This window comes from Triturus cristatus, chromosome 3_2 (assembly GCF_964204655.1).
Source record: "Triturus cristatus chromosome 3_2, aTriCri1.1, whole genome shotgun sequence".
Taxonomy (NCBI): domain Eukaryota; kingdom Metazoa; phylum Chordata; class Amphibia; order Caudata; family Salamandridae; genus Triturus; species Triturus cristatus.
Window position 1 is genome coordinate 464687693 of NC_140584.1, and position 23662 is coordinate 464711354.

Consider the following 23662-nt stretch of genomic DNA (forward strand, 5'->3'; position numbering starts at 1 on the left):
GTGGTTGGCTTTTGGCGCAGTGAATGGATTAGTCCATGGTGCTGAATGGGTCACTGGAGGAGTGCAAGGGGAGTGATAGGGTGTTTGCTGGAGTGTATGTATACTGACTGGGGAATTGAAGGTGTGAAAGACAAGTGTGTAGGTGGTTAGAGGACTGCATGCATAGTAGATAGGCGTTTGAAGCAGTTAATGTGCTAAGGCCTGGCTCACTGCATGAGTACTTGGGTACTGACTGAATGATTAGAGTACTGCAAGGAGAGTGCCTGGGTGAATTTATAAGTGGTTGGCTTTTGGCGCAGTGAATGGATTAGTACATGGTGCTGAATGGGTCACTGGAGAAGTATAAGGAGAGTGATAGAGTGTTTGTGGGAACTGTATGAATACTGTCTGGGATATTGAAGGAGTAAAAGACAAGTATGTAGGTGGCTAGAGACCTACATGTATAGTGGATAGACATTTGAAACAGTCCATAGAGTAACACTTGGATCACTGCAAAACTACCAGAGTACTGACTGAATCATTAGAGTGTGACTGGGTGAATCTTTTTAAGATTTTGGATTCTAGTGCAGTGAATAGATTAGTACTTACTGCCAAATGAGTCAGTGGAGGTGTGCAATTAAAGTGACAGAGTGTTTATTGGAGTTTATAGATACTGACAGAGAAATTGAAGGTCTGAAAGGCAATTGTGTTGGTAGTTAGAGGCCTCCATGCATAGTGGAACCACGTTTGAATCAATCCATGTGCTAAGGCCTACCTCACTCCATTAGTACTTAGGTAGTGACTGAATGATTAGACTAGTGCAAGAAGCGTACCTGGGTGAATTTATAAGTGATTCAGTTTTGGCGCATGGAATGCATTACTACATGGTGCTGAATAATTCACTGGAACAGAGCAAGGGGAAGGACAGAATGTTTGCTGGAAGTACATGGATACTGACTGGGGAATTGAAGCTGTTAAAGACAAGTGTATAGTATGTTAGAAGACTGCATGCATACTACATAGACATTTGAAGCAGTCTATGTGGTAATGCATGGTTCACTACATGAGTACCTGAAAACTGACTGAATCATTAGACTACTGCTAGGAGAGTGTCTGGGTAAAACTTTTAAGCGTTTCAGTTTTGGCGCAGTGAAGAGATTAGTACATGGTACTGGATCAGTCACTGGATGAGTGCAAGATGAGTGACAGGATGTTTATTGAAGTATATAGATACTGACTAGTTAATTAAAGAAGTGAAAGACAAGTGTGTAGGTGACTAGAAGCCTGTATGCATACTGTATAGGGGTTTGAAGCAGTCCATGATGTAAGGCCTGACTCGCTGCATGAGTACTTGGATACTGACTGAATTATTAGAGTACTGCAAAGAGAGTGCCTGGGTGAATTTATAAGTGTTTGGGTTTTGGCGCAGTGAATGGATTACTACATGGTGCTGAATGGGTCACTAGAGGAGTACATGGGGAGTGACAGGGTGTTTGCTTGAAGTGTATGGATACTTCTCTCACAGTGGTTCCCAAATGCACACAGACTCACAGTGTGATTATAGGCAAGCAACACTATCCCTTGGAGTTTACCAAAACTCATTCACTACTGTGGAAGGGGTAAGGGGACTGCACACAATCTACATATTTCAGGACTGCACTTTAGTGTCAAAGCCTGACTCATTTAATCAAAACATGAGCAAAGACTGGCTTCTAATGCTACTAAAACTTTACAACAAGACAGGTTTTAAATCAGTTATCTGTCAGCAAATACATGATGTTACCAAATACTTCTCTCACAATCCTTACCCAAATGCACACAGACTCATAGTGTGATTTTAGACAAGCAGCACTATCCTAGGAGTTTACCAAAACTCATTCACTAGTCTGGAAGGGGTAAGGGTACTGCACACAATCTACATATTTAAGTACTGCACTTTCGTGTCAAAGCCTGACTCATTTTATCAATGCATAAGCAAAGACTGGCTTCTAATGCTACTAAAACTTGACAACGTGACAGGTTTTAAAACAGTTATCTGTCAGCAAAAACGTGATCTTACTAAATGCTTCTCTCACAATCCTTACCCAAATGCACACAGACTCACAGTGTGATTTTAGACAAGCAACACTATCCTAGGAGTTTACCAAAACTCATTCACTAGTCTGGAAGGGGTAAGGGTACAGCACACAATCTACATATTTAAGTACTGCACTTTAGTGTCAAAGCCTGGCTCATTTTATCAATGCATAAGCAAAGACTGGCTTCTAATGCTACTAAAACTTGACAACATGACAGGTTTTAAAAGAGTTATCTGTCAGCAAATACATGATGTTACCAAATGCTTCTCTCACAGTGGTTCCCAAATGCACACAGACTCACAGTGTGAGTCTAGACAAGCAACACTATCACTAGGAGTTTACCAAAACTCATTCACTTCTGTGGAAGGGGTAAGGGGACTGCACACAATCTACATATTTCAGTACTGCACTTTACTGTCAATGCCTGACTCATTTTATCAATGCATAAGCAAAGACTGGCTTTTCATGCTACTAAAACTTAACATCATGACAGGTTTCAAAACAATTATCCGCAAGCAATTACATAATTTTACCAAATGCTTCTCTCACAATGCTTACCCAAATACACACAGACTCACACTGTGATTGTAGACAGACAACTATCCCTTGTACAAAATACATTTACTAGTCTACAAGATCTAAGGTGACTGCACACATCGCAGAAAATCTACTACTACAGATTAGTACCAAAATGTTTCTCTCAAAATGATTCCTAAATGCACACAGACTCCATGTGTGATTCTAGACAAACAACACTATCCCTTGCACTATACCAAAACACATTTCGTAATCTACGAATACTACATTTTAGTGTAGAAACATGACTCATTTTGCAAATTCATAAACAATGACTGATTTCTAATTGTACCAAAATATAAAAACAGCACAGTTATCTGTCTGCAAACACATGAAAAACACAAATGCTTATCACAGAATGATTTCTACATGCAAACACACTGTCAATAAGATTGTAGACAAAAAAAGTACTCCCTGCACTTTAGCAGGAGAAATACATTAGTGTGATTAAAATCAAAATAGACCACATACATCCCCTCACAATTAAATAACTCACCTTTCAAGTTGTTTTGTAGATTAAGAAGTATATCAGTCACACACCAGATTTTCTTATACAGAATCTCTGCACTGTGCACCTGTCAGCAAAACCAACGAATGGAAAAGTTTCCCTCTCATTTTCCACACATATACATGTAAACATCAAATCACATTACTTCCCACATAAATTCAAAAGCAAACACACATTTCTATTGGTTAAACATTTCAACCCTTTCCAAATGACATAAATTTGAACCCTACCCCCAATCTGCCTTCTGCCTGTTACCATAGAAACAGGTCATGGAACACTGAACTGAGCACACAGGTTACAAGTTCAGCACACAATGTTGCTAATCAAAACAGCAAGTGTGCTTGACTTTTCAACATATCAGCTTATCATATATAATGTTCCTTTCAATCAGTTTTTGTTAACCAATAAGAATCATGCGTTTAAAAAACAGAAACATGCACCCTACCTTTCAGTGTAGAAGGTTGTCAAACAACCAATGATTTCTTGTCTTTTTTCAAAACTGCATCTTAGCCACCATTTTAGAAAAAATTTCCTTTTCAAACTGCCATTTCATTTACAGAGACCATCTGAGTGCATCCAGACCTCCCTGCAAGACGCTTAGAGTGTGGATTGTGGGACACCGCTATATTTTCTGGAGCCAAAGGTATGCAGAAAACAAAGGCATTCACAAAGACCTAGGTTTGCCAAATGTAGACATTAAATGGATTGTACAGAGAGGGTTAAAGTGGCACCAATTGATGCCATTGGTAAAATCCTTTATGCATATCCAACATCCTGACCTCATAATAGTGCACTGTGGTGGCAATGACCTAGGCACTTTGACTGGGGTAAGTCTGGAAATGCTTATGAAGGACACCTTTGCAGAATTGATTTCACTTTTTCCCAAAACTGCCTTTTTGTATTCTAACATATGCCAAAGGCAGAAATGGAACTGGTCCAATCATTTTTGTCCACAAATTGAGAAAGCTAGGAAACATGTGAATAAATTTGTTTCTGCTTTTCTCCGAGACTATAGAATTGGGTCCATTTACAATAACAATCTGCGCTTTCATATGCAAGAGATGTATAGGAGAGATGGAGTACACTTTACTGATGAAGGAAACAGACTTTTCCTCAACAACTTTAGACTCTGTATAGGTACTTTCTTATAAGTACCAAGAACTATCCATGAACACAACGGCTCTTTTTAGAGCCACTCAAGGAAAAAACACTTAAGCTTCATGTTTATCTCCCCAAAATTTCAGTTTTTTTTCCTTGGATCTGCGCACCCAACGTGTTAGGAACCGCGCACCCAACGCGAGAGAAACCGTGCACCCAACGCGTTAGGATGCGCGACCGTAAAAAAAAATAGCCCCTATCACTAATTTTTATTATCCCCGGGGACCCCATCCCCCGGGGCTTATAAAAAAACATTGGAGACCGTGGGGGGAGCCCCAACGCCCCCATGGTCCCAGCTGGCTCCCCGCGTCCTTCGGGAGCCGGCATTGCTTTTCCACATGGGGAGCTGCTGACCTGCAGCTCCCCGTGTAGAAAAGCAATATCGTTTGTTATGGAAGGGCGGGAGACTCTCGCGCTCTCATAGCAAACAACAGTGTCCTGGGGGTGGGCACCCCAGGACACTTTAGGAGCCGGCCCTGGGGGGTGGCGGTCCCCAGGGCCCTCGAGGGCTCCAGGAGGGGGGCCATGCAGCCCCCCTCCACCTATTAAGTTATAAACATTTTGTCCCCGGGATTTGGCCCACCTGGGGGCTAATAATTAATGAAGCGCGGAAGGCCGCGCTTCAGGGTTTTTATGTTTTTTCAGCCGGATCCGCGCACCCTGCGCGCATTTCGCAGTTAAAAAAAAAAGGGAGCCCCAGGGGGTCCTTCTGGGACCCCCTAAGCAATACTAGAGGGTCAGAGTATTTCTACCCTACCCCCTTTACATCTTTCACACACTTATTTCCCTTACTTAATCAGCCTCGCTTCTACCGAGGCACAAAATGGCTGCCAACAGTTCCTGGTTTTGAATGTAGACAGACACTCGACAGCCAATTAGCATTCAGCGCGTGATCGGGAGGGTGCGAGCTCGGTTCGCAGAGGGTGCGCTTAGGGTGCGCATAGGGTGCGCGGATCCTCCGAGGCCATAGATATATCTATCTTTTTTACTCTAATTTTCTCAGGAGCTACTCAACGGATCTACACAATTTATGCAAAAGGCACGAGTCTGAACTGAGGACTACCTCTTTGCCTAATTTGGTGCAATTCCGTTCAGCAGTTCGGGCTGTAGCTGCGTCAAGAGGGCCTATGGGAAATTGCATGGGGAAAACGCGTTTTGGGACCCCCTTTTTCTCAGCCCCCGCTTGACGAATCACCACGAAACTTTCAGGATAGGAGCAGACCAGACCTGACCAAAAGTTTGGAAAATTTCACGAAGATTCGTCAACCGTTCCCAGACTTATTGGGAATAGAATGTTGCAGATTTCCCATGGAAAATAGGTCCTAACTATAACTACCTATGGCGACCGCCAGTAGGTAATATCTATATATATATATATACGTATATATATATAGAAAAATAAATATATATATATATGCACTATATGTTTGTGTGTGTGTGTGTATATATATATCCAAATAACTCCAACTGCCTCCCGGATTCTCGCATGGAGCACGGACCACAAATAAGGTGCAGATTTTCTTTATTTACATATGTCCATCACAGCGTTTAGCAGCATTACGTGTTTCGGCACCAGGAAGTGCCTTGATCACATGATGCGCATATACCAGATGCAACCTGTTTTATACACCACAATTTTTTTCATTTCACATTTGCATAATTTTTTTCACCTCTTTTTTGCTTTCTTTTGTGTTGTTAGCCCTTAAAGTGACAAGTGCTCAGTGCATATTTTAGCATAAACATAGACAAAATACTTTGGCTGTTGTTACAATTGTGTAAAATATGTAAAATATCTTTTGTCATGATGGTGTTTCAATAATATCGGTATCAATACCTAAAACTTTCATACATGGCAATTGACATAGTATGTTAAAAGCGCTCATTATAGCATCCAGATTTAAATATCTTGTAATTAAAAACCACATACATAATTTCTTGTATATATCAGTGGTTAAAAATTTGCAGTACTTTAATATAAAACTTCCAATCATATAAATTTACATTTACTTTCCATCAAATATTATTTGTTTATTCAAAAAACCCATGCTAAAATATTTTAAATACCCGTATATATAAAAATACCCTACTAAAATCCTATAAAATTACCTTAAAAGTGTATAAAAGATGTGTAAAAAAGTGTGTATAAAATAAGGTGTGTAATACATGCATTTGATATTAAACTGAAAAAAGGGGTAGGACTAATTCCGCAGCAAATTTGTATTGTTGGCTGACAGTTTCAAAACTACCCTAAATTTAACCCTAAATTTGGAATTAATATTGATATTTCTGGGTATTCAAGTTGGGTAAAATAGCTAAAGCCTTGATTTTATAGGCACTTGTAAAGTTCCTCTGTGACGTTTAAGCCTCCAGGTTGTTTACTATCTAGATCTAGAATGTATCTGGTTTCCAACCTTCTGAGTGCTTTTTCCCTATCACCTCCTCTTTTGTATGGAGGGATGGCATCGATTAAGAAGTATTTCAATTCTTTGGGGTCTGTATTGTGCTTCTCCGAGAAATGTCTCGCCACTGGGTAAGTTGTATCTTTGTTTTTAACCTCTTCAATGCCCGTGACGAGCTGGTCTCGTCATGGGCCGCGGTCGCGCTGTGCCCATGACGAGACCAGCTCGTCATAAACCCTGCCCGCTAATACAATGGCCGGCACAGGGCGGGGAAAGGGGCGGGCACTGAAGGGGTTAATGGCCCTGATATGTTGAAGTATGCGTTTATGTCCCTGTAGAATTGTGCTTCCCACATATTTAAGGGAACAGGGACATTCCAACACGTATACCACAAAATCAGATTTGCAGGTCAAAGCTTTCTCTATAGTTCTTGCCTCTGTACAGAAAGGGGTAATGATTTATTAACTCCGTGTTGACATGCCTTGCATGTTTTACAACAGATGAATCCTTTCCTTTGTGAAAGCCAGGTATTTTTAGATTGGGTATAAGGATCATTTTTGACCAGGACGTCGCTCATTGAGGTAGATCTGGTGTAGGTTATGGATGTCTCTTTGGGTAAAGTATGGCCAATGATAGGGTCGTCTAAAATTAGAGGCCAATTTTTTCTGATGATCTTTCTTAGTTGTTTGTCCTGTTTACTGTATCTTAGGATAAATCTGAAAACAGGAGATTTTGAAGCTTGTTCTTTCTTTCTGTTAACCCCTCCTATCAGATCTTCCCTGTTTTACTCCATACTTTTAGTGATAGCCTGGTCAATGACTTTGTGAGAATATCCTCTGGCTCTGAATCTGCTAGCACAGGCCTGTTGTGCCTCTATTAGTTCGTCTTCTAGACTGCAAATCCTTGTTAAATGCAGCATTTCCCCGTAGGGGATGCTTTGAATAAGAGGTTGCAGGTGGAAACTACTGGCATGCAAAATTGAGTTGCCTGCCGTGGGTTTTCTGTGCAACTTGATTTCCAATTTATCTGCCTGAACATACATTTCCACATCTAAAAAATTAATGGAAGTAGAACTAATATTGGATGTAAAATGCAGATTAAGATCATTTATGTTCAATTCTGTAATAAAATGCTCAGCTTCCTGCTCATTGCCTTGCCAAATTGAAAACAAATAATCGATGTAGCGTAGCCAACATTTAACATTAGTTTGAAAAACTGCGGTGTGCTGTTTCAAGAGTACCAGCTCCTCCCACCAGCCCATGTGCAAGCAGGCATAGCTGGGGGAGAATCTGTCTCCCATAGCTACTCCGCGTTGTTGTTTATACAGCGTGTTCTGAAACAGAAAGATATTGTGATGCAAACAAAACTCAACCATATTGAGCAGCATTTTGTTATATATACAGTCACTGAAAAAACTAGGCCTGGGCTAAAATTCCGTTCCGCTTGCGGAAATTGTGATAATTTGACATTATCGCGTTCCGCGGAGAGCGCGAAAATTTCAAAATTTCCGCAATACGCATTTTACCGGAAATTTTTTCCTTGCTCGCGCTGTAAAATAATACATTCTTGCGTGCGCGCGATCTCCTTACCTGAATCCCCGCGTTCGCCGACAAGTTTTCCCGATCCGGTCGCGTTCTCCACGAGATGTTGGATTGTTGGTAGCCACCATTTGCGCTGTCTCGCGACAGTTCACGCCCGCAGTAACATCATTCATTGCGCGATCACGTCTTTCTTCTCGCGATCATGCACCGCAAGACAAGTGAAAACAAGAAGGCCGCGCCCGCGAGCAACCACATGGGTAAGTTGGCGAGCCGCGACCACGCAGAAAATACCGCAAACGGGCGGGAAAAAAACGTCCACATCTTCGGGATATTTCCACGTGTTTGCGGAGATTTTTAGCATTTTCACGATAATTTGAGAAAGTGAATTTCGCAAATTCCGCCCACCCCTAGAAAAAACCATAGGTTTCAGGCACGATATAGTTAGGAATTAGCATTTAAAAAACCTTAGACATTCACTGAAAAAAACATATGTTTCAGGGGCGTTATAGTTAGCTGGACTTTTCACTCATACAAAACCATTGAAATTCCCCCATTATAGTTAGTTCAGCTAACTGTAACTCGCGCGCCTGCAATGCACTGCTGATGATGTCACATATTACATCACTCATGACATGGTCAGTGACATCACTCATGACATCACTGATGACATCTCCAATGACATCACTGCCCCTATCCCCTTCCTCCTATCCTCCATGGTCCATTTTACTGCCACACCCTTCTGCCCCGTTGGTCTGTTGTGCTGCAACTGCTACTCCTGCCAGCCCCGCGTGGTCTGTTTTGAGGACCCTTCCCCTGCACTCTCTTGTCTGTGCCCAGGTCCCGACCCTCCCTTCTATCCTCCATGGTCCTTTGTGCATGTCCCTGCGCCCTCCTTCTTGCCCATCATAGCCATTGTGCTGCCACTAACCCTCCCGCTTTCCATGCATGGTCTTCTGTGCTGCCACGGCCCCATCTACCTTCCCTGTGTGGTCAGCTAGCTGCCACTGACCCCCTCCCACCTTCCCTTCATGGTCTCTGTGTATGCCATCATAGTCTCACTGTTGCTCTCCACAATGTATCTTGCTTCTAGTGCCCATCCTGCCTGACCACCATGGTCATCTTGCTGCTCCTGCCCTGTCCCCTTGCCCCCAGCCCTCTGTTTCCATGTGCAGACCCCTATTCCCTCCCTCCTGGCTTGTCTGTTTCATTTTAATGCCCCTGATCCGTCCCTCCTGCCCTTTATGGTCTGTTATGCTGCAGCTTTTTCTCCTGTCTGTCCATTATGGGCAGCAAGCTACCATTGCCTCTTTCCCCTCTGTTCTCTGTTGTCCATGTGCATGGTCCTGTCCCCTCCCTATTGCTTTCAATGGATTGTTGTGCTGCACTCCCGTCCCGCATGCTCTGTGTGGTGTATTGTGCTGCTGCAAACCCTGATGCCTGCCCTGTGATGTCAGTTTGGTGCACCTCTCCATGTCCCTCCTGTCCTCTGTTATCCGAGTCCATGTCCCTACCCCAATTCCTCCTGCCTGCCATGATCCAATGTACCATACTTGCAAACATTTTGAACTTGGTAAGAGGAAGATTTTGAAAAAAAACAGAGGTATTGATTTTCCCCTTTGAGTTACATTGAAAAAGAAGAGATTGTAGACAGGAGACAAATCAAATAAAGCCCATTTGAGCTTAAAAACATTGGACGTTTCCTGGCTGAATCGGGTCTGTTGGCATGTATGGTTGTACTACCACTGCCTCTTCCTTCCGCCCACAATGGTCTATTATATTGCCACAGCCTCTCTTGCCAGTCCTGTATTGTTGGTTTGTTGCCGCTGCCCCCCTTTCCACTGCCCTCCATAGTCTGTTGTGCTGCCACTGCCCTTCCTGCCTGCCCAGTGTGGTCAAATTGTTGCCTCTGCACCCTCCTACCTGCCTTCAATTTTCAGAGTCCGTGCCCTTTGCCTCTGCCTCTCAACAGTATCCTAATGAACAACTAGATTACTAACATTCTATATTTATTACAAAAGTGTGGAACGCCTGACATCATCTTGATGTAATCAAAACTGTAATACCTAGAGAATTTCCTTTAGAAATTACATATATGAGAGGGTCTTATTTGCATCAAAATTATGGTTAGTGCTATAAAAAACTAAAATGAGGACATATTTTCTGAGATTTCAAATAGCGACAAAGCACTTTTAAAATATTTGTAATCTTTATGTTTTTTATCCAGTTGACCTCTTGATTAAATGTTGCACTTAGGGGAGAGGATGTGGTGTTACTTCCAGAGCTGCAGACTTTGCAACTGGGGAACCAGGTTGGAGTTTCTGCTTCAGCTTGACATTCTGTGATTCTGGTTTATCACTTAATCTCCCCATGTCTACAACCAAAATGAATTTGTTCTTGTGTGATGTAACCAATGCTTATGTAAAGCACTCCAATACCTGACAATTCCGCACTATATAAAACTGCAAAAACAAAAAAAATAAAAAGTGTTTTGCACAATTCTGTCATTGGGCTACATGTGGGCTACATCTGGGTGATATTTGTGCTGCATTTGGGCTCTTTTGTCTCTGGTGGCCATCTTGGGAGATTTATTTGTTCTGAAGTTTCCTAATTTCCTCATTTACTGCAGTCTGCTCAGCAGGAAATGCTTTCAGTTATTTACTTTGATTCCATCAAGAAGGTAGTCAGATGTTAACAATGATAGTCCGAGGAAACGGAGAGTTAGGGAATGGACGAGCTGGTACTCGATGCGCCCTGGTAATTGTTAAGTCTCCCTTAAACTCAGGGATGACCTCTTGCGAAAAAAAGGAAGTGATCCATTTTGTCATGTCCGATCCCTCGATATTTTCAGGTACACCTACTATTCGAAGGTTTGACCTTCTATTATAGTTCTCTAACTCATCCAGTTTAGATTCGAAGGCCTTTGAAAATTTAGAACCAGTGATGATCTCTTTCTGTGCGGTGATAAGATTGTCCTCCACCCTAGAAATTCTAGTCTCAGACTCTTGCAGGCGATTAGAAAATGAAGCCATAGAGTCTTCAATTTTGTCCAGACGCTTACAAATCACCTCCGTTTCCATCTTTTGCATTTGCTTCATCTCTCTAATTTCTTGCAGGATTAGATTCAGCATGTCCTTAACTGAGATCTGAAAGTCCCCAGCAGTTTCAGTATCCATCCCCATAATCGGACTCTGAGACAAAGTCACCTCACTGGGAATAATCGAGGAAGTACTTGGACCAGCAGTTGAAGCGAGACTTTCAATGGGAGGGATAACTATTGAAGAAGAGAGGTTTAAGGAAGTTGGAACACCTGAAGATACTGCCCGAGTACCAGCTGTATTATTGAGGTCGTATCTTACTGCTTTTCGCTCAAACAACGGGAATTGTTTAGAAGCCTTGGAAGCAGAGACTGATGTGGCCTCTTTGGATGGCTGTAAATCGAGTGAGGCCGCAGGATTAAGGCTCTGAGTTATCTCAGGTAATTTAGCTTCTGAACCTAATAGAGCCACGGCTATTCCCTCCACTGGTGACTCAATTATCTCCTTTGCCGCACTAACAGTAGATTTACAAGGACTCTGATGAATAACCTGGGTCGGGCTGCCGCCTGAGAGACCATCCTCACCTTCTCCAGAGCTCTCAGAATTTTCAAGAGAGGAGATTTCTCTCTCCGCGGCTGACCCAGCCCGCTTGGCTCTTTCGGAATTCTCTTTTAATTGTTGGCGTCGTATTTTGGCCTTGGCCTTGGCCGTCAATTGCTTACCCATTATTAAGACTGGTAATAGCGAAATAACTTTGCACCGGTGAGTATGAGTAGCAGCAGTAGCAGCAGTACGACAGTTATAATAGAAGCGAAATCCAGCCCATCAAAAAGTACTGAGACCGAGAATCTAACCCACACAGCGGCTGCAGTACAAAATATGAAAGTGCAGCAGCGGGGCAGACAACTCTAGCAGCGTGGACTAACACCTCACTCTGTCCAACTGTATTAAGATGGGCATAGAAAGTCAGTAGTCGACCAATTGAATTACTGCTGCAACAAACTCCACATTTCCATTGCCAAATCCATCAAAAATGAAAACTGGAACTGGAGCTTGCAATTTTGACATACCTCGCGCACTTTAACTGCTATCAGTGGCTATCGGCGGCAAAAAAAAAAGTTTACACCAGTCTTCCCAAGCAGAAATACAATGTAGCCAAGGACTGGCCGCAGCAGCGGAGGCAGCAGAAGTCTCTTACCGAGGTAATGAAGAATTACTGCAACAGTAGCTTAACTCCAAGAAGTGTGGACCTCGGCGTTTATTAATAGAGGCAGCTCACCGTGCTGACGTGAGGATAAACTGTGAAGCTTCTCGGAAAATCACCGAAGATACAGCCTTGCAGCCGTGCGATGAAAAACTCAGCCCAGCAACTCAGCCCGGCACATAACACCGCTATGGATCACGTCTCTCCCAGAGGATTCAGTCAGACAGCTTTGCCCCGATCCAGCGCCAATTATCGTTGTCCCGGTATCCCGTTATTCCGCTGCTATTCCGCTGCTAATCTCTGCAGTCGGACTCCGAAAGAAGCGCAAAGACAAGGCAAAGAGAGAACGGCATACTTGCGGCACGGAGCAGCAAACGCCGAGCGGCCGCCATCGACCGCGAGCTCACAGAGGGGGGAGGGGCAACAGCAGGGTTCTCAGGTGCTACGTGGAGGCGTGGAACTTTGCCGATGTTCGGGTTAAAGAAATAATCCTATCCCAGGCCTTTAAGCAAAGACAATTTCAGGTTAATCCTACCACTAAGTGTCAGATTTTTTCCGATATGTCGGCTGCTGCTGCTAGACGGAGAAAGGATTTTGTAAAGATTCTTCAGTTATTTAAGGACAAAGGAGCTCAAGCATCGATTGCACAGCAATCAAAGTTAAAAGTTTTGATCAAGGGCAAATTCTATTTGTTTACAGATGTTGATGAGGCTCGGGAGATGCTTGATAAGCTGGCTCAGGGTTAGGCTAAAGTTGGAATATGTTTTGATTTGTCTAGATGGGTACTCGTATATTTTAATTAGGGGGTGGGGGGTGCAGGTGGGAACTCGGGGGCCATGGGATTCGGGGCGCACTACCAAGGCGCTCTTATGAGAGGGTTCAGTGCCATGTGGCCAGCGTGGGAGGGAGATACAGGGGTAGTACAGGGCCACGGGACTAGGGTTAGGGGGGGGAGCACTTGGGTAGAGGGAAGAGCACTTGGGTGGAGGGGGATGCGGGGTAAAAATGGAAAAATGAAATTCTTGTGGTTCACGATGCAAAATTTTGTTGGCAAGAAGTTATTCTTAACAATTAATGTCTATTGGAGGGGTTAGAGTTGTCTCTTTCAATGTCAATGGATTGAATAATAAAAAAAAAATGCGTACTATTGAGCTCTGGATTAAAACAGAGCGCCCAGCAGTTGTGATGCTGCAAGAAACCCATATTTCTGTGGAGAAAATTAACTCTTTTTCAATGTTTAAAAATTGGTCTTCATATCGTGGGTTTTCATGTGCTCAACAATCTCAAAGGGGAGTCGCGCTGTTTATTAATCGTAATTTAGATGCAGAAATTATTCAGTTTGAAGATGGAGGAGCAGACGGTGGTGTTGGGCTACTTGTGTAATTAAAAACAGGAATAGGCCAATTACCTTTGTTAGTTATTATGCCCCTGTGGAAGATAGTGCCGCCATTTATGAGGAGTTATTTCAATCATTACTATTGGTCAGAGGAGATATAGTTATAGGCGGGGATTTTAATATCCTTATCGATATAAAACTTGATTCCACGGGTCTTTTGAAGAAACAATCTAAACCAAAGTCATTAAGGTCCATTATGAAGCACTCCGCATTACTTGATCTGTGTGACCCATGGCGATTAAAATTTCCTCATAAACAAGAATTTACTTATTGGTCGGGAAGACATAGATCCTCCTCTCGTATTGATTTTTTTTTGGCCTCTAATTCATTAGAATTTTCATATCAGAAATTTTTGCATAATGGCTTTTCAGACCACGCAATGTTGGTAATTGAGTTTAAAGTAGGGGAAGAAATTAAGTCCCCTAAGAGATGGATATTTAATAAAATGTACCTACAAGATAGCAATTGGGTTTCCTTTTTAAAATCCGAAATTGTTGACTTCATTGCTCGTAATTCACACACGGCCCCATTACATATTATCTGGGACTCACTAAAAGCCTTTGTTCGTGGTATTATTATCGCCAAAGACGCAGAAGAATGGCGTACTATTAAACAGACTAGGACCTTACTCTATCAAAGAATCTGTTCCCTGACTCAGCTTCGACAATCTAATTTCTCTAGTCTTGCGCAAAAAAAATTAAACGAGGCCAAACGTGAATTAAGTACGCTTTTTGCTACACAGAGTGAACAGCAATTCCTTATACAATCTCAAAGGAGTTATGAGGAGAGTAATTTTTCTGGCAAACTCCTTGCTTGGCAGGCTAAGGAGCAAGCCGCTGCAAATTCAATTCGTACTTTGAAGTCTCCTATCACTCTGTTCGACACATCACAGTCTGATGTTATTGGTACTATAATGCTTTCTCACTATAAACAGATATATAGCCACCATCAGGAAATAGACCATTCTAGGCTTTTAAATTTCTTAGCAAGATATGATATGCCTTCTCTATCTCAGGCAGATAGTGGAGCTATGATGAGTTTATTTTCAAAGTCAGAGCTGGAATTAGTGGTAAAGAACCTCCCAATTGGTAAGGCCTGCGGCCCGGATGGCCTCCCCGCTGAATTTTTTAAGGTCTTCTTCTGCGCCTTTTCGGATTTGCTGCTACAATTAGTTAATTATATGTTAATGGGTGGGCAAGTTCCAGATTCTTTTGGGGAGGGCACAGTTGTGAGTTTTCCTAAAAAAGGCAAAGATCCCAAAGATCCCAATTCATATAGGCCTATTACATTACTTAACACTGATTATAAGATCCTTACCAAATTATTATCAATACATTTTAATCATATTGCTAAGGATCTTATTCACCCGGATCAGAATGGCTTTGTGGCAGGTCGACAATTAGCCACAAATACACATTTTCTCATTGAGGCTTTAGATTATTTTCAGACAAATAAAATTTCCGCTTTAATTTTATTATTAGATGCGGAAAAAGCTTTTGACTTAGTGGTATGGACAACTTTATTTGTTATTTTAAATCACTTTGGAATTCCTCCACAGATTATTAGCTTAATTCAAAATTTGTACACGGGTGCCAAAGCCAATATAATCATTAATTCAGTTATGGTTGGTAAAGTTTCGGTTCAGCGGGGCACCAGGCAAGGTTGCCCCTTGTCCCCTATTCTTTTTGCTTTTTTTATTGAACCATTAGCCACAGCTATTCGGGAATCCGTAAATATCTCTCCTCCTATTCCCTCCATGGCAAAAATCAAACTATATGCCGACGATATTTTATTACTGATTAAGTTGGATATTCAATCTCAAACTGCCGCTCTTCAGCTTTTTGAGGAATTCGAACATCTGGGTGGTTATCGAATTAATAAAAAAAAAACTGAAATACTAGTCTGTGGTGGGGGTGAGGTTGAGCTACACACTGATTTATCCGGTTGTATTAATCCTAAACCGAAGAGGTATTTAGGAGTTATGTACTCTGTTTTGGTTTCCGATTTAGTTATGTTAAATTTTGATCCTCTTCTACGCAAGGTTCAATCTTTATTTAATAGATGGGAATCGTTGCCATTTTCCATCCTAGGGCGAGTGGCACTTATAAAAATGTCTATTCTTCCGCTATTTAATTTTTTATTTTCTGCCATTCCCTGTTTTTTGCCCAGTAGTTTTTTCTCAAAAGTACAATCACTATTCACAGGGTTTATATGGGCAAACAAAAGTCCCAGGATCGCAATGCGGATCCTTTACGCCGATACAGAATTGGGAGGTTTAGCCGTACCCAATATTAAAGATTACTATAGCGCATATTTTGCCCAATATTTAGAGCGGTTTAAATCCGGAACGCAGACCCCAACTGTGTTTATTAATTTCTTTATTAACAGAATTTGTCATGAGGTTCAGATTCCTTCTCCGTTACATATTTCTAAATTACCGAAACGTACTCGTTATAAGACGATGCTTTGGTTTTTTAAGCGTCAGGATGTCTTTCTTAAAAGATATTCTCTCCCGCAATTTAATCTTAGAACTCCCTTAAGGAATGCTCTCCTTTTTTTAGGAATAAAAATTGGAGTTGACACTGTACTACAATGGGCACTTTTGGGATTTCACTCTTTGTTAGATTTCTTGAGGGAAGGGACATGGTTGTTACCTGGAGAGATGCAGCTTATTATTCCTGGGAACTTTATGTTACTTGGTTCGTATGCTTTTATTTTTAAAACGTTGGTACAAGTTGAACCAATTAGCATTGGTTCCTCCAATCAACTATGGGACGATTTGTTTACGACTTGTAGGACGAGGAAGCCAGGGGTATGGAAACGTGTTCTAGCAGAATATACTGCGGATGATCTTAGCCAAAAAGCAATGGAAAAATGGCAAGAACAGGAGAATCATGTACTTACTATTAATACTTGGAAAATGATAAATAAACTGAATTTCAGTGTTCTTCGAGGATCTAATTGGAGAAGAATGCTGTTTTTCAGTAAATGGCTTCTGTACCGTACCCCTGCTGCCATTGCTAAAATGTTTCCCAATACTACCGCCACCTGTTTTAGATGCCAGCAATATACTCCTGCAAACTGGTCCCACACTATAGCTAACTGTGTTAAAATAATGCCTTTTTGGAACGAGATATTCGAATATTTGCAAAAGTATTGTGGGATTCTGATTACTTATAATGTTAAATTAATATTGTATGGTTACGATTCCGATCTTGGTTTGACAGAACAGAGGGTTAAACTATTATTTATTGCAATGGCAGTTGCAAGGTCATTAGTCCTGCAGAACTGGAAGTCAGTTCATGTCCCTCTCTTTAGTGCCTGGCTGCAAAAAATTAGGAATGTTAGAAAGTCTGAAATGCGATATGCACAGCGAATAGGCGGGATTATGAAGTTTGATAGAATTTGGAATCTTTACTTTGTGTAATGGTTGATTTCCGTATTGTGTAAATTATTTTCTTCATGTAATTCTGTATTTTTTCTTTCTGCTTGCCAATTTATATTTTTTCTCTGTGTGCCAACTTATGGTAGTATCAATTGTATTTCTGACACAAGATTTTCAATAAAAAAAAAAAAAAGAAAAAAAAAAAAGAAGGTAGTCAGATTTGTCACACATTTGCCATACATTCTGAATGTTAGCACTCTAGTTGCTCATTAGGTCACTGTAGTAAAGCTACTGCTCACCACGGAAGTCTGCTGCTGGTATTAAAAGTGCATGTTTCAGTCTGCATGTCAGAATTTTTTAATGAAATAGAAGAGGATTTGAGAAGATGTGCCCTAATTTTTCTTTCTTCAGCACAAATCAGAATTTCTATGGCAAAATGAACCCCCTCATTTCGTTCCTTTGCAAATTAAATGTTTTAAGTGTTACCACTTTATTCCAATCAAGATTGCTTCAGGTGTACCATACTTTTGTCATAAGTAAGACTGACAGCGCTCTAGTTGGTCTTTAGAACACTCTGGGACATTCTGTCATTGGGCTATACTTGGGCTACATCTGGGTGATATTTGTGCTACATTTGGGATCTTTTGTCTTTGGTGGCTATCTTGGGAGACTCATTGTTATGAAGTTTCCTAATTTCCTCATTTCTACAGTCTCCTCAGTAGGAAATACTTTCAGTTTTTTACTTTGATTCCATCAAGAAGGCATTCAGATGTGTCACACATCTGCCATACATTCTGAATGTTAGCACTCTAGTTGCTCATTAGGTCACTGTAGTAAAGCTACTGCTCACCACGGAAGTCTGCTGCTGGTATTAAAAGTGCATGTTTCAGTCTGCATGTCAGAATTTTTTAAAGAAATAGAAGAGGATTTGAGAAGTCACTCAAAATGTGCCCTAATTTTTCTTTCTTCAGCACTAATCAGAATTTCTATGGCAAAATTAACCCCCTCATTTTGTTCCTTTGCAAATTAAATGTTTTAAGTGTTATCACTTTATTCCAATCAAGATTGCTTCAGGTGTACCATACTTTTGTCATAAGTAAGACTGACAGCGCTGTAGTTGGTCTTTAGAACACTCTGGGATATTCTGTCATTGGGCTATACTTGGGCTACATCTGGGTGATATTTGTGCTACATTTGGGATCTTTTGTCTCTGGTGGCCATCTTGGGAGACTTATTGCTATGAAGTTTCCTAATTTCCTCATTTCTACAGTCTCCTCAGTAGGAAATACTTTCAGTTTTTTACTTTGATTCCATCAAGAAGGCATTCAGATGTGTCACACATTTGCCATACATTCACAATGTTAGCACTCTAGTTGCTCATTAGATCACTGTAGTAAAGCTACTGCTCACCAGGGAAGTCTGCTGCTGGTATTGAAAGTGCATGTTTCAGCCTGTATGTCAGAATGTTTTACTGAAATAGAAGAGGATTTGAGAAGTCACTCAAAATGTGCCCTAATTTTTCTTTCTGCAGCACTAATCATACTTTCTATGGCAAAATTAACCCCCTCATTTTGTTCCTTTTTAAATTAAATGTTTTAAGAGTTACCACTTTATTCCAATCAAGATGGCTTCAGGTGTGCAATACGTTTGTCATAAGTAGGACTGTTAGCGCTCTAGTTGTTCTTTAGAACACTCTGGGAAGCTGCAATAGAACACAAAGGAATCAACTGACAGTCTCTGCCCTTGTTGGATGTACATGTTTTACTGAGAATGTCAGACTTCATTCTCACATGACTGAGAAAGATAATGTGAATTTACAGAAAATATGCTCTCAGTTTAGCTTATAGATCACCTTCCAAACCTCTGTGGGAAAAGCATGAGAAAATAGTTTTCTCTCAAACATGATTCATGATATCCCAGCAGAAGGCTTTTTCACATGGTAAAATCACCTTAGAACACACCACATTTCCTAAAATGAGTATGGTACCATCAACAAATGATTTATAATGTAACTAAAGTCTTAAAACCTTCTATTAACTGCAATGCTTTTTAATGAGGTGCTATCATGTACATTGGTCCCACGATGGCTACCAACACCTCTTGGATAAAGTGCTGACAGCCAATCAGATCTCATGATGAGATGTGTGGTTAGGCTCTGCCCAGATATGTATGTGATTTTACTTTTGATTTTCTCAGGAACTACTGAACGGATTTATACCATTTAACCAAAAGGCACGACTCTGAACCAAGGGCTACCTTTTTGCCAAATTTGGTGTAATTCCGTTCAGCAGTTCGGGCTGTAGCTGCAATTAAAGGTCCCTATTGAAAATTGCATGGGGAAAACACATTTTGGGACCCCCTTTTTCTCAGCCCCCTCTTGACGGATCACCCTGAGATTTTCAGGATAGGAGCGTACCGGAGCGCCCCACCAGTCTTGATAATTTTGCGAAGATTCGTCAACCGGCGCCAAAGTTATTCCAAATAGAATGTTGCGGATTTCCTATGAATAATAGGTCCTAACTATAACTACCTACTGGCGACTGCCAGTAGGTAATATATATATATATAAATAAAGACACTATCCAATCTTGGAAGCCTGAACCTTGACGAGAGTACCAGCATTGGTTCAAGCATTGAAGATGATCTCAAATTCTGTCAAGAAGAAGGCATCACCACCCATGTGGGTGGTGAAAGTGGGTTAACATCTAAGTCCAAATTCTGTCCACAGCTACCCCCAGGAAATAAAATTGACCTATTTCATGAGATCGTGGTAGATGAAATCAATCAAATCACCATGGGTAAACATAGGAGAAATAATAAACCCTCATGGAATCTCTCACGGGGGGAACAGCAAGCAATGAAGGAACTGAGAGACAATCATAACATCATTATAAAAGCCGCCGATAAAGGTGGCAATATTGTCCTACAAAATCGAGAGCAATACATTGCTGAAGCCTAGAGACAACTGAGGAACCAAGATCATTACAAAATATTGGATAAAAATCCTATGACACAATGGACTACAGAATACCATCAGCAATTACTAATTTGGAAAGAGAGAGGACTAATCAACTTCGAGGAATTTATGTACCTCAAGGTCGATAATCCTATTACACCCACAATTTACTTTCTTCCAAAAGTGCATAAATCAACTGTAGATCCTCCGGGCAGACCAATTTTCAGCTCTATGGGCTCACTCTTGGAAAGAACGTCTCATTATATCGACGTGTTCCTAATTGAATATGTGACAAAATTGCCCTCAGACCTAAAAGATACTACGGCTTTTCTAAACAAATTGGAAACCATCCATTGGAATAAACACCAGACTCTGATTACAGTAGATGTGACTTCACTGTATACATCTATCTGTCACCAAGATGGTCTGGCAGCAGTGAACACATTTCTGGATACAAGATCACTGAGTTATTTGGAACATTCACAAGTGATCCTAGATATGTTGAATCATTGTCAAACACATAATGTTTTTCTTTTTAATGGGGAAATATTCCTTCAGAGACAAGGCACAGCGATGGGGACTTCTTTTGCCCCAACGTATGCCAATCTATTTATGGCAGTGTGGGAAGATGGCATCCTGAGAAGCAGATACAGGCCTAATATTAAAACGTGGATGAGGTACATAGACGATTTGTTTATAGTGTGGGAAGGAGACGAATCGATACTGGAAGACTTCATCCAAAGCCTGAATGAGAACAATTATAATCTGTCCTTCACATCCAATTGGAGCAAAAATCAAGTAACCTACCTGGATGTAGAAGTTTTCATTCATAATCAAAAGATCTGCACCAGAATCCATCGGAAACCCACATCGACAAACAGCATCCTCCATGCCAACAGTGGACACCCACAACATCTGAAATGGAGCATCCCATATGGCGAGATGCTCCGCATCAAGAGGAATTGCTCAGAGACCTGCGACATAGAGAGTAATTTGGAGGATGCAAGTGCTAGATTTCTGGTAAGAGAATACCCCCTGAAGGTCATAAATGACTCAAAGATCAAAACCATGGAAAAACCAAGAACAGAACTACTGAGAGAACGAGATGATACTGACAATGACGAAACAATTTGGATCATTATGGATTTTAACGTTGAAAATAAGTGCCTAAGGAAAATCGTCAGAAAGAATTGGAATATCTTATTGCTGGATGACTCACTAAAGAAAAATTTACCACCTACTCCTAAAATTACCTATAGGAAGACCTCATCGTTAGGGGACATTTTAACACAAAGCCATCTAAAAACACCAAAGAAGGATAGAGTAACATGGTTAACCACACCTGGTTTTTGGAAATGCTCCAAATGCAAAGCATGTGAACATGGAAATAACACACTGTCATACACATTGGCCAATGGCAAAAAGGAATGGATTACTGCTCATATCACGTGTGAAACCAAATACGTGGTATATGTTCTAGAGTGCCCGTGTAAACAACTTTATGTTGGAAGTACCATCAATAAATTAAAACTGCGCATTCTATAGCATTTGCGAGCAATAAAAAACCGAGACCTGGTGTACCCTATGGCTAAACATTTCTCCGAAAAACATCAAGGGAACTCATTAGGGTTACGCTATTTCGGAGCCAAAATGATGCAACCTAGCGAGAGAGGTGGGGACATAACTCTGGAATTAAGAAGGGCTGAGTCCAGATTCATTTTAGCGCTAGGAACAGAAAAGCCCTTTGGCCATAACTTGGATGCAGAATTACATGTTCATTTATAAAAACCATGGAAGACCTAAGCCTGACCTGTGGCTTTTAGTGGAGAAATTCAGGAGAGCAAAAGGATGAGTTTTTACAAAATCATGACTATTAAAGTGAGACTGGAAACAACTGGAATATCTAGAAATGAACTATGGGCCACCTGAAAAAATAAAAGAGTTTTTAAACAAGACCATAACATTGATGGTAGATTGGAAAATGCAAATTTGCACAATGCATCAGAACTATATATGAACTCATGCTACTTGTAGCATCAAATGATATATTTTATAGGACTGAAACTGCTTGTTTGCACAATATTTTTGTATCAGATGATGGCTATGGCACCTTGTATTTATGAGTCTAAAAAATTGCAATTTTGCAAAATACACTTGCATATTTGTACTTTACTGAAATGCACTGTATAACACCTATGGCAGGTTGGATCTCATGAGCCTAAATAATTGCATAATTTGCACGATACACTTGCACTTTACTAAAATGCACTGTATTACAATTACGGCAGCTTGGATCTCATAAGCCTAAAATAATTGCAAATTTGCACGACACACTTGCACTTTATTAAACACCTTAGCAGGTTATTGACACCATTGATACAATTTGCACATTGCACAAATCACTTTTCTATCATCCCCTCAAAAACTTTAAGAACTTCCTTTTAAACTCGGGAGATGATTAACTTGAGACCATGGCTTTTGGTAATAATTTTTAATAATTTTTAATAACTTTTAATACATTTTGGAAGATCTTGAGAATTATTGAGAATTCCCTTGGGTTTTGAGGTCTCCTCCTAAAATTAGTCAATACTGAAAATCCAGTTTTTTTCCTGCATATCCCTTAGGTTGTTTTTAGGATTTTTTAGGACCTTTTTAGGATCTCTCTCCTTTTTTCTTTGGAATGTGAATATATGCATGATCCTGATAATCATAGCATACATGGTATTCTAAGGCCCTCATAAATAAGTCTTCCATAATTTGTGAGTACTTCACTCAATAAATCCGCCAACGCTGTCTGGTCACCTGTTTAAGGACCCAAAATAGGAAGTGTTTCCTATGTATACAACAAAACACATAAATAAATAAATAAGAAAATAAATATAAAAAATAACGAATAATATATAAAAAAACAAAATGAATAAATAAATAAACAGACATACATAAAATTAAAATAAAAAATTAAGAATGGAAATGTAAAATGGCGCCCAATGTATGTCATCGCTGAGTGTGGGTTAACATTCTAGTTCACAGATAAACACAAGGTTAATTATTTGTTTTTTGCACTCTGTCACTTTAAAAAGACTGTCTAGATGTTGGGACTCTATGGTCCAGTTGAAGGCATTCGCCGAAACGCGTCGACCGTCCCTGTTGTTGTGCACCTGGTGAAGATGAAATAAAACGTTATTGACTGACCTTGCTGTGCTGTTGGACTTCCTTGTCGCCGTGGATATCTTGGTGGGGATTGCTACCGAGTTTCTTTTCTAAATATATATATATATATATATATATATATATATATATATATATATATATATATATATATATATTATCTAGTGGCGGTCGCCAATAGATAGTTATAGTTAGGATCGTGTTTCCATAGGAAATCTCAAAATTCTATTTTGAATAACTTTGGCGCCGGTTGACGAATCCTCGCAAAATTTTCAAAAC